This window comes from Sciurus carolinensis, chromosome 1 (assembly GCF_902686445.1).
Source record: "Sciurus carolinensis chromosome 1, mSciCar1.2, whole genome shotgun sequence".
NCBI classification, from domain to species: Eukaryota; Metazoa; Chordata; class Mammalia; order Rodentia; family Sciuridae; genus Sciurus; species Sciurus carolinensis.
Window position 1 is genome coordinate 201,598,383 of NC_062213.1, and position 14,363 is coordinate 201,612,745.

The window sequence follows — 14,363 nt, forward strand, 5'->3', positions numbered from 1 at the left end:
GAGCGGCGCGCTCAGAAGCTGCTCTGCAGGCCGAGTCTCGCCGCACACACGCCGAGCCCAGCCGGGGCGGTGGGTGGGAAGAATCTGGGAGGGGAAGGTCTGGGGGTGTGAGAGTGGAGCGGAACCCGGCCCCACGATCCGGCCCGGGTTTTGCATGCCACCCACTCGCCCGCTCGGCCGCGGAGAATTCCATAATCACGGCGGGCGAGAGCGGAGACTGGGAGCGAAAAATCCGGGATCCGGCAACTTTGGGCAGCGCATGCGCGCCCGCGGCGCTCCATCCCAAACACACACACATTTTTCCCCCGGACTTGGAAAGTCACCCAAAGCCGCCCCAAGTGCAGGTAAGAGACTCGGCGCTCCCTCCGCGGCGGCCCCTACTGTTCCCCAGCTCCGCGGGCCTCTCGGGGCGCCTCCCCGCTTCGCCCCCTGTCCGGGTGCAGCCCCCCACCCCCGGGGCTGCCGCTTGCAGCCGGGAGCGGGCGAGCGAGCGAGCGAGCGAGGGAGCCAGCCAGCCTGCGAGCGGCGGCTGCCACCCAACTCCGGCCGTGCGGAGGCAGGGGGCACGGAGGGCTGGCACCCCGGCGCGGGGCGGCGCGTCGCCCGCTGTGGCCAGGGGAATGCCCGGCGCGCGGCTCCTGGGGAGCGGAGGGCTGCTGCTCCTGGGGGTCACTTACTCCAACTGAGGGGGCGGCGGGGTAGGGGAGAAGAGGGGGAGGTGCCAGGCTCGAGTGCACGACTTTGCAAATAGGGTGGGGGCGCCCCCCGCGCTCTGGGCTGGGGGGGCAGGTGTTCGCCAATACTGGGCAATCATTCCTTCCCCTGCGCACCCCCACCCCCAGCGGCAAGGGGGTCGTGCGTTCTCCAGTGCAGAGAAGGAGACAGGGGTGAGGGGCGCCGGGGTGACTTTGCGAGACTTTGCCCAGGGGAAGGGGCGGGTGGGGATCCTCTTCAGCTGGCCCTTGTACCCCGACACCGGGGTGTCTGTGCTTCCGGCCGAGGTAGGCAGTGTTCGCTTAGGCTCAGGGTGCCAAGGGGTGCCCCGGGGTGGGGAAACCAAGTCAAGAGGTTTGTTGGATGGGGGCAGCGGCGCCCCCTTTTTCATCTGTGCCTGGGAAGTTTATCTCAAGTGCGCTGCTCCAGGCGCGGCAAGTGGCGCTTCTCGCTCTCTCCCCCACCCCCAGCCTCCCCCTGGCAACGCTGGGCACGGACACAGGGAGTCGAAGCCCCGACTCAAAGCCGCTCGGCTGTTGGCCGGAGCCCGCTTGGGTCTGGGAAAAAGTTCCGGGGAGTTGCGGCGGCTGTTGTGTGCGCGAGGAGAGAGTTGCGCCCGGGGACGTGGGACGCTGGGCTGGCAGGCCAGCTGGCGGGTGGAACGATGCGCTCCCGGGGGCTTCTGCAGCGGTGGGAGAGAGTCTGTCGGGGTCTGTGCCCCAAGGTGGGCAGAGGGTGATCTGGGGGCTGAGCCTTTGGGGAGGAAGAACCCTGAATCCGAGGGCACAGGGCTGAAACAGGCACCTGGTGGAGGACAGAGAGAGGAGTAGCTTGCGGGGGCTCAGGGGACACTAAAGGGAAAACGGTTGGACCACCCTGTCTTTTGGGTCAGGCTCCTTGGCAAAGGAGCGCATGGTGGCTGGCGGAAGAATGTTGGGGAGCGGGGTTCCATGGGGTGCGCGGGAATGGGGGACTGGGCCAGACGGATAGTCATGAAGCTCCCGGGGCAGGGGGCCGAGACGTGCGCCCGGGGTGAGCCGGCCGGGCGGAGCGGCGGCCGGTTTATTTTTACTCGGTGGCATTTGCAGAATGTGCAGCTGATGACCGTCGGCCGCCAGGAAGTTTTGCTTTCTGTTCTTTCTCTCTCTTTGCGAAGCCAGCGCGGCCGAGAGCAGGAGGGCCGCCGAGTCGGGCCTAGGATGGGAGGGGGCGGCCCCTGGGGTGGCAAGGTGCGGGCAGGGGCGCGCTGGGGCCGCGGGAGGGGGCTGCCGGCAGGGGCGGGCGGACTGCGGGCGCTGGCGGCTGCGGAGCGGTTGGGCGAATATCTGTCCCCAGCCTTGGAAGCTCCTCCGTGAGGGGAACAGGTGTATGCGCCGTCAATCACAGCGGGAGGGACACTTTGGGGGCGTAGATTAAGATCATAATAATAGATTTTTCTCTTGGGGGTGGGCGCAGATTCTTCCAAGTCATCCCAGACCCGGGTCCCGAGTTGGGGGAGGAGTGGAGTGCGGAGGGCGGCTGGGGGCCGCTTCTCCCTCCGCACAAGTTTTTCCTGACACAGACTCCGCTTGCGAAGCGGGCCTGGGTGCGGCGTGGACCTCCTTCCCATAAAGCTGGGAAGGTGCGGGTCCGGGTACGTGCGCCTGTGTGTAAAAATTATCCACCAGGGAAGCAGCTGTAACACCCCTCCTTTGAACCTGGAGCTCCCCCAAACCCCACTGGATCTGGGAGACAGGCGAGGGTCTGCGTCGCTGCTCCAGCGGAGTCTGGGGGCGCGGCCCTCGTGTGAGTGGTTGTCCGGCCAACACCCTGTACACTCGCAGACGTGGGTGCGGGTGGGGGGGAAGGACCAGGGTAGTTGCTGGCCAAAGTTGGTAAATTTAGGACGTCTCTAAGCGAGTACAGGCGCGCGGAGAGTGCGTGCGAGGGGACTGGAAAACAGACCGCCGGGTAACATTGGTGTGTACCCCCCCCACGACACATGGGCGCGCGCGCGCGCGCGGACACACACACACACACACACACACACACACACACCGCCGTCCTAAAGGGAGCTGTCCCGGCTGAGCAGGAGCAGCTGCGCCGGGCTTGGTGGGGGGGTACTTGGTCCCCGGGGGCTGCGCCCGGGCTGCGCTCCACGTGCCCGGAGGGGGCGCTGGGCCGTTCAGCGCCCAAGCGCAAAGCGCTGGGTTTGCGCCCTGGCGGCTGCGAGGCGGTGCGTCCGGGGCGGTCGTTGCGACCCGCGCCATCTCCCGCGACCCGCACCAACTCCCCCGGTCCCCAGCTGCTTTCCCAGTTGCCAAACTTTGGCTTTTACGGTTTGCTCCTTTCTGGAGCTCTCAGACCCTCTCCAAGACAGAGAGGGGAACTTCTCCCTGACGGCCGAGGCTACGGTCTCTCTCCCTGGAACCTAGCGAATTGGAGAGATACTCCCACCCCCCATCTTGTTAGCCACCTTAGAGGCGGTTAGCGAGAGTTTATGGGGAATATTGTTGAACTTCAGTAATCAGGTTTCCAGCGATCTTATGCCTCCTGTTTAATTTATTAGACTAGTTATTTATTCTGTTGATGATAATCTGTTGCTGGTTTCTATGGAGATGTTAAACTGATCTCTTTCAGAAATCAAACTCCATATGCACTAAAACGTTTAAAGGGGCAGTGCCTCCCTCTTTTTCCCCCCTGCCCTTTTTTGTTTTGTTTTGTTTTTAGACTTTGCACCTTGCTGAGACTTCGAGTCTTGCTCCGAGTCTTGGCGCATTTTATTTCCTTCTGACGAAGGAGAGGAGCCCGGGAGACTCACGCTTTGTGGCAAGTACAGCTTATTATGGCTAGCAGAAAGCGAAGGCTTTGATCCCTAAGTTGCATCATCATTTAAAACAGATCATTTCACCACCACCCCTTTCCCCCCATCATAGAAGAGCAAAATTCTTTCAAGATCAAAGAGTCCAATCTTTAAAAAAAAAACAACTATTGTTTAAAAAAATAGGAAAGTCAGTTAAATATGAACCTCTCCCCTTTATATCTACTCCCCTTGTGTTTAAAGGATTTTTTTGAATAAGAAAAACAAAACTCAGTTCATTTTTCAGACTTATTAATAGTTTATCTCCCCCCCCACTTTAATTTAAAAAGAAGTTCAAAGTTAGATTTCTCTGCCTGTGGGGGTTGAGGTATACTTGCTTCTCTTTTAGATCCTGACCATCTGTTTTTGGAAAATTAGCCTCTGGGAAGAAGGGGAAAGGAGTTTTTACTCAAAGTTAATGGAGTGCTTTAATTTTTTTTTAAAATACACAAATATTTTAAAGTCCTATTTTACTTGCTTTTTAAGAGAATGCCAGTAACCTCTGTCTGGTGTGTCCGAGTACATAAACTTTTCCTTCTTCTGTCTTCTTCTCTGCTCAGGTATTTTTCTGTAGACTTGTGACTTTGGTGGATTGTTTTTTTTTTGGGGGGGGGGATTACAGTGAATGAAGAAACTAAAGCAGAAAAAAATTATCTTGGTTTTTGACGCTGAAAAATTGCGAACCTACTCTGGCTCAGATATTTATCACGCTGACAGATATGATACAAAGCGATTGCATTTCCTAATGATCCTCCGGGACTAAGTTGTAGGTAAAACCATTTAATGCATTTTTAATATTAAAGTAAGGCCCAGGTTCCATTTTCTTGGAGGTAGGGGGAGTGGCTGTCCCTGTACAGAGCTGGTGTTCTCTGAGTAGACAGCTTTGCTGCTTCAACTAGACCCCCCCCATTTCACATTTCCATTATGTTGGGGAGGGGTGAGCCAAACAGGGCATTTGGCTTTCACAAATAAATTTCTATCTGATCAGAAGGTCCAATACTAAATAAGAGTACACTTAAAAAATAAAACCCAAGACTCCACCCCTGTTATAGGAAATAAAATATAGGCAACACTTGACTCCCCCCCCACACACACCTTTTCCATCCTGCTTCTCTTTTATCTTCTTTTGGAGGGGGTGGAATGATGGTTGCCTTTCAGCTCAGAGGAGAGAGGAGTCATTCCTATTATTTCCCTCTTTGCTATATTTTAAATTTTTGTTTGATTTGGATTGCAAACAGAGCAGGGGCTTAGGAGTAAAAAGAGCACTGTGGCTTTAAACTCAGGAGTTTGCATATTCTCCTTGTATCTTTCCCCTTTGCTAATTATTGTGTTGTTTTCAGAGCAAATATGTCATATCCATGGCGACCGGGCAGGTTTATTGTCTTTCTGAAGCAATAGCTCACATAAGTAATTAATGACTTTCTTTTTTTTCCTCTGGCTTAGGTTAAACAGATCATTCAAGGAAAGTCATATCTCTTCTCTTCTCTCCCTCTCTCTCCCTCTTTTTCTCTCTCTCTCTCTCTCTCTGTCTCTTTCTCTCTCGTTCTCTCTCTCTCCCTCTCTCTTTTTTAGCCCAGTCACAGAAGAACATGAGTTAGAACAAGAAAATACTTTAAGCAAGAAGTCAACAAGCTTATTTCCCCCCATTTCTTGTAAGAGCTAAGTGTCATCTTTCAGAGCTCAGACCTGTCATCTGGCAGCCCTGAGCAGTGCGTCCTGCCTGGGCTGGCAGTCCACTGCAGGTCACGCAGAGTGGAGGCAGGGAGGTGGTGGCATGGCGGGGAGGAACCTGGCGGAATTTCCTTCTGAGTTTGGGGGAAGCACTCCAAAATGAACCTTTCTCCCGTATTTAGCAGAATTTAATTAAATTGTTCCCAGGACAGAATCAACGAGTTGGTAGTCATATGTTGCCGGGCTCCCTTCTTTTTTTTTTCCCAGTCTCGTTCACTGGAAAGACAAAGTTTTCCTTTTCCACTCACCTTCTTCGGCTTTCTCCGGCCTTTGTCTTAAGTGCTTTTCCCTGGAGATGTGGCTTTTGGGATTCCCTGTGGCTAATATTTCCAGAATTCTGGTGGGATTTTGCTTTTGTTTTCTTTCAACCTCCAACTTGAAGTGTTCTCTACTTCTCAAGAATCAACAGCTGTGATGATGGACTCTGCTTGGATTTTTAACTTTTTCCTTTTTCTGGTGGCAGGGCCCTCTGGGGATGTCAGATTAGACAGGCAGCCGTGTCGCCCTCTATACTTGGTAGTGACAGTGCTGGAGAAAGTAAAAGGGATGTGTTCTTTTTTCCTGTTTGAAGAAACCACTTCTTATGTCCTGTCCTTTCAGATGGATCTTTGCTAGCAAGAAGCCTGATGATGTCACCCTTTAACTTTAGGAATTTGCTAGATTTTCCCGCTAGCAGGCTCAACCGCCTTCTGCCCTCCTCCAGACACACACCAGGCACACTCATGCTATCCTCCCTCCTTTTTAAGCATTTCACGGGTAGCCCAGGTTTTGTGTGTGTCCTTCGAAAAGGGAACCAGATAGAAAAGAAGCCTTATGCTGTCCTCAGACACGATTCAAAAGAATATTTTCCTCCCACCTGAACTACGTGAAAAAAAGACTGTGAGTTGGCAGAATGAATCTTGAGGCTTTTGCCATCGACAGTAAAAATATAAAGAAGAGAGATTTATCTGGTCTCTGGTTTCTGAAGAGGAGCAGAGAAGGCCAGCGAGGCTGATGCTGAGACTCCAGCAGGGTTGTAATTGAGCCCGTAACCTCTTGATGTCTATATCAGAAAACAGACATGAGCAGAGGAAGCGAGGAGAGGAGAACCAGCAAGCCGGGCAGAGGAGGGAGCTGGGGGGAGAGTCACAGAGAGAGGGAGATAGATTTAATTTATAGACATTTTAAAAACCGTAATTTCATTAGGATCTGTTCTTCCCTTTCTCTGAAGGGCAGCCCGGCAGACCGATAAGGCCGGTCCCTCTGCCTGGGATGCGTGGTGTGGTTTGTTGGGCGCAAAGCCTCCGCGTCCTTGCCAGGGAGGCTGCCTCTCCTCCACTGCCTCTGGCCTCCTTATTTTCAAATCTAAAAGCCCCGAACAGTCCCAAGTGCAGTGTGGCTCAGGCTGCCCTGTGATCTCCCCTCTGGTGCCACGCTCTTCTGGGAGGGGGTCTGTCTCCTGTCTGGGCAGTGGCATCTGCGTGTCTTCCATCTGTCACCCGGCTGCTGTGGTTCCAGCGGCAAGGGGCCGCCAGGGAGGGTGACGCCCCATCTTGTCCCCCCTCAAGTTCACCAAGTTAAGTTGCTGTGGTCCTGAGACCGCAGCTTGGGGTGGGGGGAGGATGGAGCTTGTCGTAAATTCTGCAAAAATTAATCAGCCGCTGAGAAGCTGCTCGTGGACAGGCTTTGGCAGGCAAGCTGGGCCCTTCTGCTGCTCCCCGTCCCAAGTCCCACGGAGTGAGGGGTGTCCTGCACTGTGATGAGGGAAGGGGGTGTTCCTGGCTTTTTTTGTGTGTTTGTTTAACCACGAAAACTGAGGACAAGTAGGAAGAGGGCAGAAGACAGATGGATTTGCTGAATATAAATCCTCAAGTGCCCTTGTTCCATGTTGTTGGAAATTTTTTCTCCCTTTTGGTCTGGATTTGTCCTGTGTGTCTTTGGTGGAACAGACACGTAGAGAAAGAGAGCCGGGTGGGGGGCGGTAAGGAGAGAGAGAGAGAAGGATAGAGAAGAGAGAGAGGCAGGGACAGCACAGCTCCTTCGGAACTCATTATCATTCTTAATAAGTCTTAAGGAATAAAGAAGAGCATTGAGTGTAAATGCTGGGTAATCCTAACACTTCTCAAGGTGAGAGGAGTGTTGAGGACACAGAGAACAGGGAGAGAGAGGAGGGCTGGGAGGTGGGGCCCACAGGCCCTAGGGGTGTGGAGGCCCAGGGTTTGGAGGCCCTGCAGGAGGCTTGGAGGCTGGGGTGGGGGGACCCCGAGATGCCCCCGGTGGGATGGGTTGTCTGAGCTGCCACACACAGGGATCTCCAGATAGGGCGATTTGCTGAGGGTCAGGAGGAGGGGTGCAGGGACCAGCCCTGCCTGTGTGTGGGGTGTGGGCGGGCACTACAGTGCCTTTGCTTCCTCCCGGGCATAGTGTCCCCAACCTCCGGGCCTTGCTCTTGAAGAAGGCCCAGGTGGGGATGGAGGAGGCTTGTCCTGCCCCGGCCCCACTCTCACTATCCCCCTGGGATCCGCACCCCACCCCCCAGCAGTGGCCGCTCTGGAAAGCCAGAGGGCCAGAGCAACGGCTAGAGCTCAGCTCTGGACACTAGGTGGCTTAGAGGAGCTGCTGGGTTCTCCAAGGCAGCGAGCCGAGCCGACTTCCCCTCTCCTCCCGGCTGGTGGGCTCCGCTGTGCGATTGCTCTGCCGGCTCGGCAGGCAGCCCTGCCCAGGCGCAGGGCCCAGATCCCCGGCTGGCCCTCCCGTGACCAGCTCTCAGGCAGAGCAAGGGTGAGGCCGGGGCAGCTCCTGAGGGGCAAGACAGCTGTCCAGGGACACTTGCAGCTGGGACGAGGGAAGTTCAGCCCTGGGGTCTCTGCCCGTTCCATCCTTGGCTACCTGGGCAGAGGCACTGCTGGGCGCTTGAGGGCTCTCTGAGCTGTGCACGTCCCCTTTTCTGAGTTCATGTGCCCCCTTTGAGAATCCTCTTAATAAAAAAAAATCTCATAAGCATAAATACTGCTTGTACTTCGAGGGGTTTCACAGATCTTATAAGCCCAGCCTAAGGACCCTCCAGGGTCCCTTGCTCTGGTGGGCTTCTTTCCAGTTCTCGGGAATGGGGCAGCAGGAAAGAGGAGGCAAAACTGGTCCACACCACCACTCCCAGGGCCTGCCTCGGTCCTGGGAGAGGAGAGTGCCATTGACTGTCACCTAGGGGACCCTGTACAGGAGGCAAGTTGCCCTCTGCAGAACCACACCTGCCCAGGCGGATGCCCCAGGCCAGGTCAAAGGCAGCCATCCCTCCTCTGACTTCCCTTCTCTGGGGGTCCTCGGATGTTTGAGGAAGGGCCTTAGCCAAGGTCACGTTCCAACCATAGGGAGAGAGGGAACTGGGCAGAAAGAACAGCACAATTTGGGTTTGACTTACCAGAGTTGAAAACAATCTTTTTTTTTCAACTCTGTATTTCTTTGGGGAAGCAACTTCTGGGGAGCTTGCAGAGGGCGTGTGGGAGTCGGAGGTGAGGGCTGGTGACGGAGCTGGTGTGAAGCCTGGAGGGAGCAGGACGGGTTAATGGCGGTGGATTCTGCTTTGCTCTCGTGTAAGAGCAGTAATGGCCAAATTGCATGCCCTGCGTGTGCCTTGCTGACGAGATTTACCGAAAGGAAGCTGCGCTGCCTCCGCTGCTGGTCTCTGGGTGGGTGAGCCTCGGTGTGTGGTGTGTGTGTGTGTGTGTGTGTGTGTGTGTGTATGTGTGCGCGCGCGTGTGTCAATGAGAAGGGGTGGGGGAATGCGCTCTGCCGGGCTGGCACCCTTCCCCGGCACTAATTGCTGGCAGAGTACCCACGGGGGCTGTGCCAGCGTCTCCAGCTCCGCCTGCCCCCTCGCCCCGGGGAGCTCAGCTGTGCAGCTCGCTGAGGGCCATTTCCGGGCCCACTCGTCCTGGGGCTCCTTTGGGAATTTCAGGGAAATCTGATCCTTGGGGAGACTGTGGGTCAAGTGCCTGCATCTCTGGCAGGGACTGGTGGATGCTGTAAGCCAGGGGTGGTCCAGGGCTCCGCTGAGGGTTAGCTGCCCACTCCCCTGCCGGCTCCACGTCGGTGCCCACTCAGGGTCTTGTGAACCGTGGCAGGCTAGACGAGGCTTTGGGGCACCCCGTTCAGTTTCTAGCTCTGGCAAATCACTGTGTGACCCTGGGCAAGTCATTTGATCTCTCTGGGTCTCAGTTTCTTCTCTTGTCGAATGGTCTCTGACCCTTCCGCCCTCATAGGGCCGTCCTGGCTGTCAGCTGGGCTCAGAGCCGTGAAAGTCCTTTGAAAGTAATTAAACGTAATGAAGAATTTATCATGGTCCTGTTGTCAAGTGCAGGGTGTCCCAGTGTCAGACGGGCTGGTTTTATGTAATATGGTACCACTCTCTAAGGGGACCCCTGTGAATTCCACGGAAAGCCTTGGGCTGGACACGGCGCCTTGTGCTGCCCTTACATTTTCATATCAGGTTATGGGTTGGGTCTCTTATCATCGGGAGTGTGGGGCTGAATGGGGGTTGCCTTTTATGCAGATTGGAGGATCCCATCCAGGATATGGGGGCACTTAATTGTTTTAGCCTACAGGGTGTACTTAGCTGCTTTAGCCTCTGGGAAAACAGGCTTCATTGAATTGCTGCATATTACATTCTAGAGTCATTGGACTGGGGATCAAACTCTTATGGTCTTGCATTGGTTACTTAACTAGCCTGTGCCTCAGTTTCCCTTATCTGTAAAGTGGGAAGAGCTTGCTGTCTATCCTATCTGGGGACCAGGGTTCCTATTAGGTGTGGGGCTGAATTTTGTGCTTTACTTCTCTGGCCACCTTGGGGGCCTCCTGGTATTTGGGATAATGCATCAAGAGGGAATGAGGACAACTCTATCAGTCCCAAACTGGGGTCGTGGCCATTTGCTTTTCTTTCTCATTGTGGCCAGAGTGGACGTTCCTGGAGCTCAGCGGGGTGAGAGGATCCATCATGGAAGCTGTTTGGGACAGGAGGCTGGGGGTCGGGGAGGTGGGGGACAGACCCTGGGAGCTGGCTGAGGGTGCCTATGGACTCCGCCTGTGTGCGCACCTAACTCCCAGGTCCTGCACATGAGGGCTCTTGGTGGAGGAGTCTGCCTGGCAGAGGCTGAGAGCATGGGATTTGGAGCCAGGCTGAGCCGATGTGAGTCGTGTTTCTCCCACTCAGGCAGATTAATTCTCTAATCCTTTGTTTCCACGTCTGTAAAATGGAATTTGTACCTTGTGGAGTGGCTGTGAGGTTCAGCAAAGGAACAGTCATGTCTGCTGGTTTTAACCTTGAACATCACTTCACAGTATGCACTCAGCTCAGTGAACTGCACCCAGTAGGGCCACGGTGAGGATATGACAGAGACCTGGACATCTTCCGCTCAGCCTCTGTTGGGTCCCGGGTGGTCTGTGCTAACTTTGAGGCTCAGCGCTCAGCCAGAGGGCAGAGCCAGGCTGAACATGACCAGTGTCCCCTTAGTCCCTGATGTGGTTGGAGCCAAGATTTCCCACCTGCACTTGAGTGAGCCTGCCCTGGGGGCACCTGGGCCTGGGTGCAGGGCAGGGAAGGCTGGCGGAAGAGGTAGTGACCTAAGGAGGCAAGGGCATGGAGCTGAGAGGCGGGGGGCACTGGAGGGGCCGGGGCACTTATGGGAGATGAGGTGCATGAAGCTCCTCGGGCCTCTCCCATTTCACTGTGCTGTGCCAAAACACCCCGGTTCTTGTTTCACTATCTGAGATCTGGGCAGGTTAATTTCCATGACGAACTCCCGGCCACGTGTTTGGAGGATTTATCTAATTAAATTGATGCTTTTTGCTCAGAAAGAAAGGAGAGAGGGAAGGAGGGAAGAAAGGAAGGAAGGAAGGTGGGAAGGAAGGAAGGGAGGAAGAGGAGGCAGGCCAGCGTGCTGGGGGGCAGGGACCTTGCTGGGGGGCTGAGTCCTTGTCCTCCAACTCTTTCACTGTATTTCCAAAATCCTTCTTGGGCCAGGAGGGAATAACTGGAGGGTCTGGGGTCTGTACTGGCCCATGCAGTAGCCAGTAATCCATGTGGCAACTTAACTCGAAGTACAAATTAGCCCAGCTTCTCTCCCCGGCTGCGTGTGGTTCCTGGTGCCACTCAATTGGGCACACAGGAACGGCACATTGCCAGCATTACACAGAGTTCTTGTGGAGTCAGCTAGGTGGGTGAGCCCCCCAGGGATAGTGATGGAGATGGAGCGAGGGGTGGGCCTGGGGACATTCCTACCTGTCTGTGAGGGCGCCGCACCTGGAGCCAAGGCCTTCGCAGTGTGGGACCCCCTTCTCTCTCAGTCCCTGGTCACGTTTCCTCTCTTGGGACAGAGTGACCCAGCCAGTGTGGAGTTAGGTGGGGCTTTAGCCACTTCTCCCGCTTAGGGTCTTTGTGAGCTCGGGCAAGGCTCTTGTCTTAGCCTGTGGAATTGGACACAGAACCTACCCTCTTGGGCCCTTGTGATTGCTAACTGAACTCACACCATAAGCACTTAGTAGGCTTAGACGGCCACCAGGACCAGTCATTGCAGTTGTTATTATTTTCATAATGATTACTGAAGAGCTTCTGTGACTGTCCAGGTCTTAGGGACACTCCCCCCGGCCTAGTGCTGATTTTTTTCATTATCAACCATTTCCAGGATGAGTTTACATGAGCCCCCCATACCCCTGCTTCCTGGGAACTTGTTTTGGGTTCCATCTCCCATCTCTCCTTTTCAGAGCAGAAGGAGGAACTTGGAACCGCCCTAGGATGAACTCAAGCACTGCTTCTGGAGAGTTAGATCTGCCGTCATTCCCAATATACGTATATGCTGCTGCAAGTGCATGGACACACACACACACACACACACACACACATACACACTGCTCCACTGGCCAAGCCACATTAAGAAAAAAATCCAAAGTATTAAAACAGGGGAGCACAGATGTGGCCCTGGTGGGGCTGGCCAGGCTGCTTCGGTGGGGGTGGGGGTCCTGGCCCGGGAGGCCGTGCGTGTGTTTTCCCGGACATTGCCCAGTGCCCTGTGTGCTAATGCGGAGCTCCCCTGCATTGTGCAGGCTCCTTCCCCCGTGAAAAGGTAATTGAGTCAGTGAGTTCCGAATGGATTGGAGCTGACAGTAAATGAGAATTTGGCAGTGGGTAGAAACAAGCTCCCCGGCCTCCACTCCCGGCCAAAGCCAGGCTGGCTCGGCCCTCCCCAAGCTCCCAGCGCTGTTTGGTTTTAGGAAAGAATTATGATTTCTTTTCCTGTGCCGCAACATCAGCAGCTGGGGTGATGTCCCGACCCGTCCCCCTCCCAGGGATGGCTGAGCCCCCTCCCCCAGGTTGCCACCTCCCAGCCTCTTGCCGCCTCGGTGGCTCCGCCAGCGATCCCGAACGAGTTAAGGGCTGAATCAACTCCAGACCCAGCTGTACATTTCACTCTGGGCTCCTGAATGGAGTGATGTGCTGTGCTCAGCACGATTGGAGACTGTCTGCCCCGGTGACCCAGGTCCCCCACCCTGCTGGGCTCCATGGGCTTTCATGGGACCTGCTGCTGGGTCCAGGACCTCCTGCCTGACTGCTTGGGGAGCTGGTAGCCTTGTGGGGGCCTTGTCTAGTGCCCTCCCTGTGTCCAGCCTCCACTAGAGACATTTTTTTTTGGTGCTGGGGATTGGACACAGAGTTGCTCTACCTCCGAGCCATGTCCCCAGCCTTTTTTTTTCTTTCTTTCCTTTTCCTCTCCTCCTCCTCCTGCTCCTCCTCCTCCTCCTCTTTTTATAGACAAGGTCTCACTAAGTTGCTGAAGCTGGTCTCAAACTTGCAATCCTCCTGCCTCAGTCTCCTGAGTCACAGGAGATGTGCCACCACGTCCAGCTTGTTGGAGACCTATTTTATTTATAAAAGAAAAGGTGTACCATTCCGAGCTGGCATCATCTCTGGCTTGCAAAGAAGGCTGGCAGATTTGAGGGGCCCTGCCCCTCCCCTCGTAATTCCCCTCTCTCCACATCCACACCCATAGATCAGTTGACAGATAACTCATATCAGACTCTCACCAAGGACCCCACATATCTAGGCCTCCCCTTGTAGATATTCCTAGGACCCTGGGGAGGGAAACACTGCCGCCTTGCCATCTCCCAGCCAAACCCTGTGTTTATACAGTGGCATCTCTGCAGCCTGATCATCCTGCCATCCTGCAGGGTGGGGTCTGTCCTGTTCCTGGGGGACAAGAGGCAAGAAGCTCGCATCTTGGCGGAATTGCAACCTACTCCTTGGGGGTGCATGTATCTGCCGTGGCTGGGAATGCCTTCTTAGGAGTCCTTTCTTTAAAGGCCTAGTGGCATCTGCTTATTTAGGAGCCTGGCTGGGAGAATAGTGGTTAAGTCCATGGGTTCAAATCCCCAACCCTTCGGTTATCAGGAGTATGACTTTGGATGTAGCATGGACTTTTCTGAGCCTCAGTTTCCTGATTTATAAACAAGGACAAATAATCAGGCCTGTTGTGTAGGTTTGTGGTGAGGAATCAGTGAGATAAAGCTGGCAAGGCCCTTGGCACCAGCGCTGGCACGTGGTAACAGGGGGTAACTATTGTTACTATGGCTGCTTCTATTCCACCCTCCCCATCTGTTACCGGGAAGGCAGCAAGGTGGAAGGCTCAGGCCTGTCCCTGCGCTTGGGCTCCAGGACCCCCAAAGCCAGGCTAGAGTCCCAGTCCATAGGCTGTGGCCACCAACCGTCTGCCAAAACACGCTTGCCAAACCAACAAGGCAGCCCGCCCATCAAGGCCAGATCTCTGCAGGAAGCAGGGAAAAGGCTTGTGATACCCATGCCTGGGCTCTTGGACGCCCGGGTGACAGCCCCTGGGCTGACCCCAACTACCTGGGCCAGGGTGAGATCCACTCCCAGACGATGTCGCCATCTTGGTTCTCCTTGGCCTCTCCTCCGCCGATGGGAGCGTGGCCCTTGCCCTCCCCCATCAGCAGGTGGCCTTTGCAGCCTGGCACCTGTTCCTGGAGGGCGGCTGCCAGGAAGGCGCAAACCCAGGAATCGCCAGCCTGGTGTGTCCACCCGGTGCTTGCGAGA

At 55.3% G+C, this 14,363-nt stretch overlaps 1 protein-coding gene across 3 annotated transcripts in view; it reads left to right on the forward strand.

Moving 5' to 3' along the window:
- The first annotated feature begins 200 nt into the window (after positions 1 to 200).
- The window catches only part of Casz1 (castor zinc finger 1), a 139,907-nt gene continuing 125,744 nt past the window's right edge, over positions 201 to 14,363 (forward strand). For 2 of the 3 annotated variants that reach the window (XM_047549806.1, XM_047549829.1), the window contains exon 1: positions 201 to 344. The gene's annotated coding sequence lies outside the window, so the exon portion shown is untranslated. Of the gene's footprint in view, positions 345 to 1,339; positions 1,439 to 14,363 lie in introns of those variants that run through there. The other variant, XM_047549819.1, reaches the window with a different exon arrangement.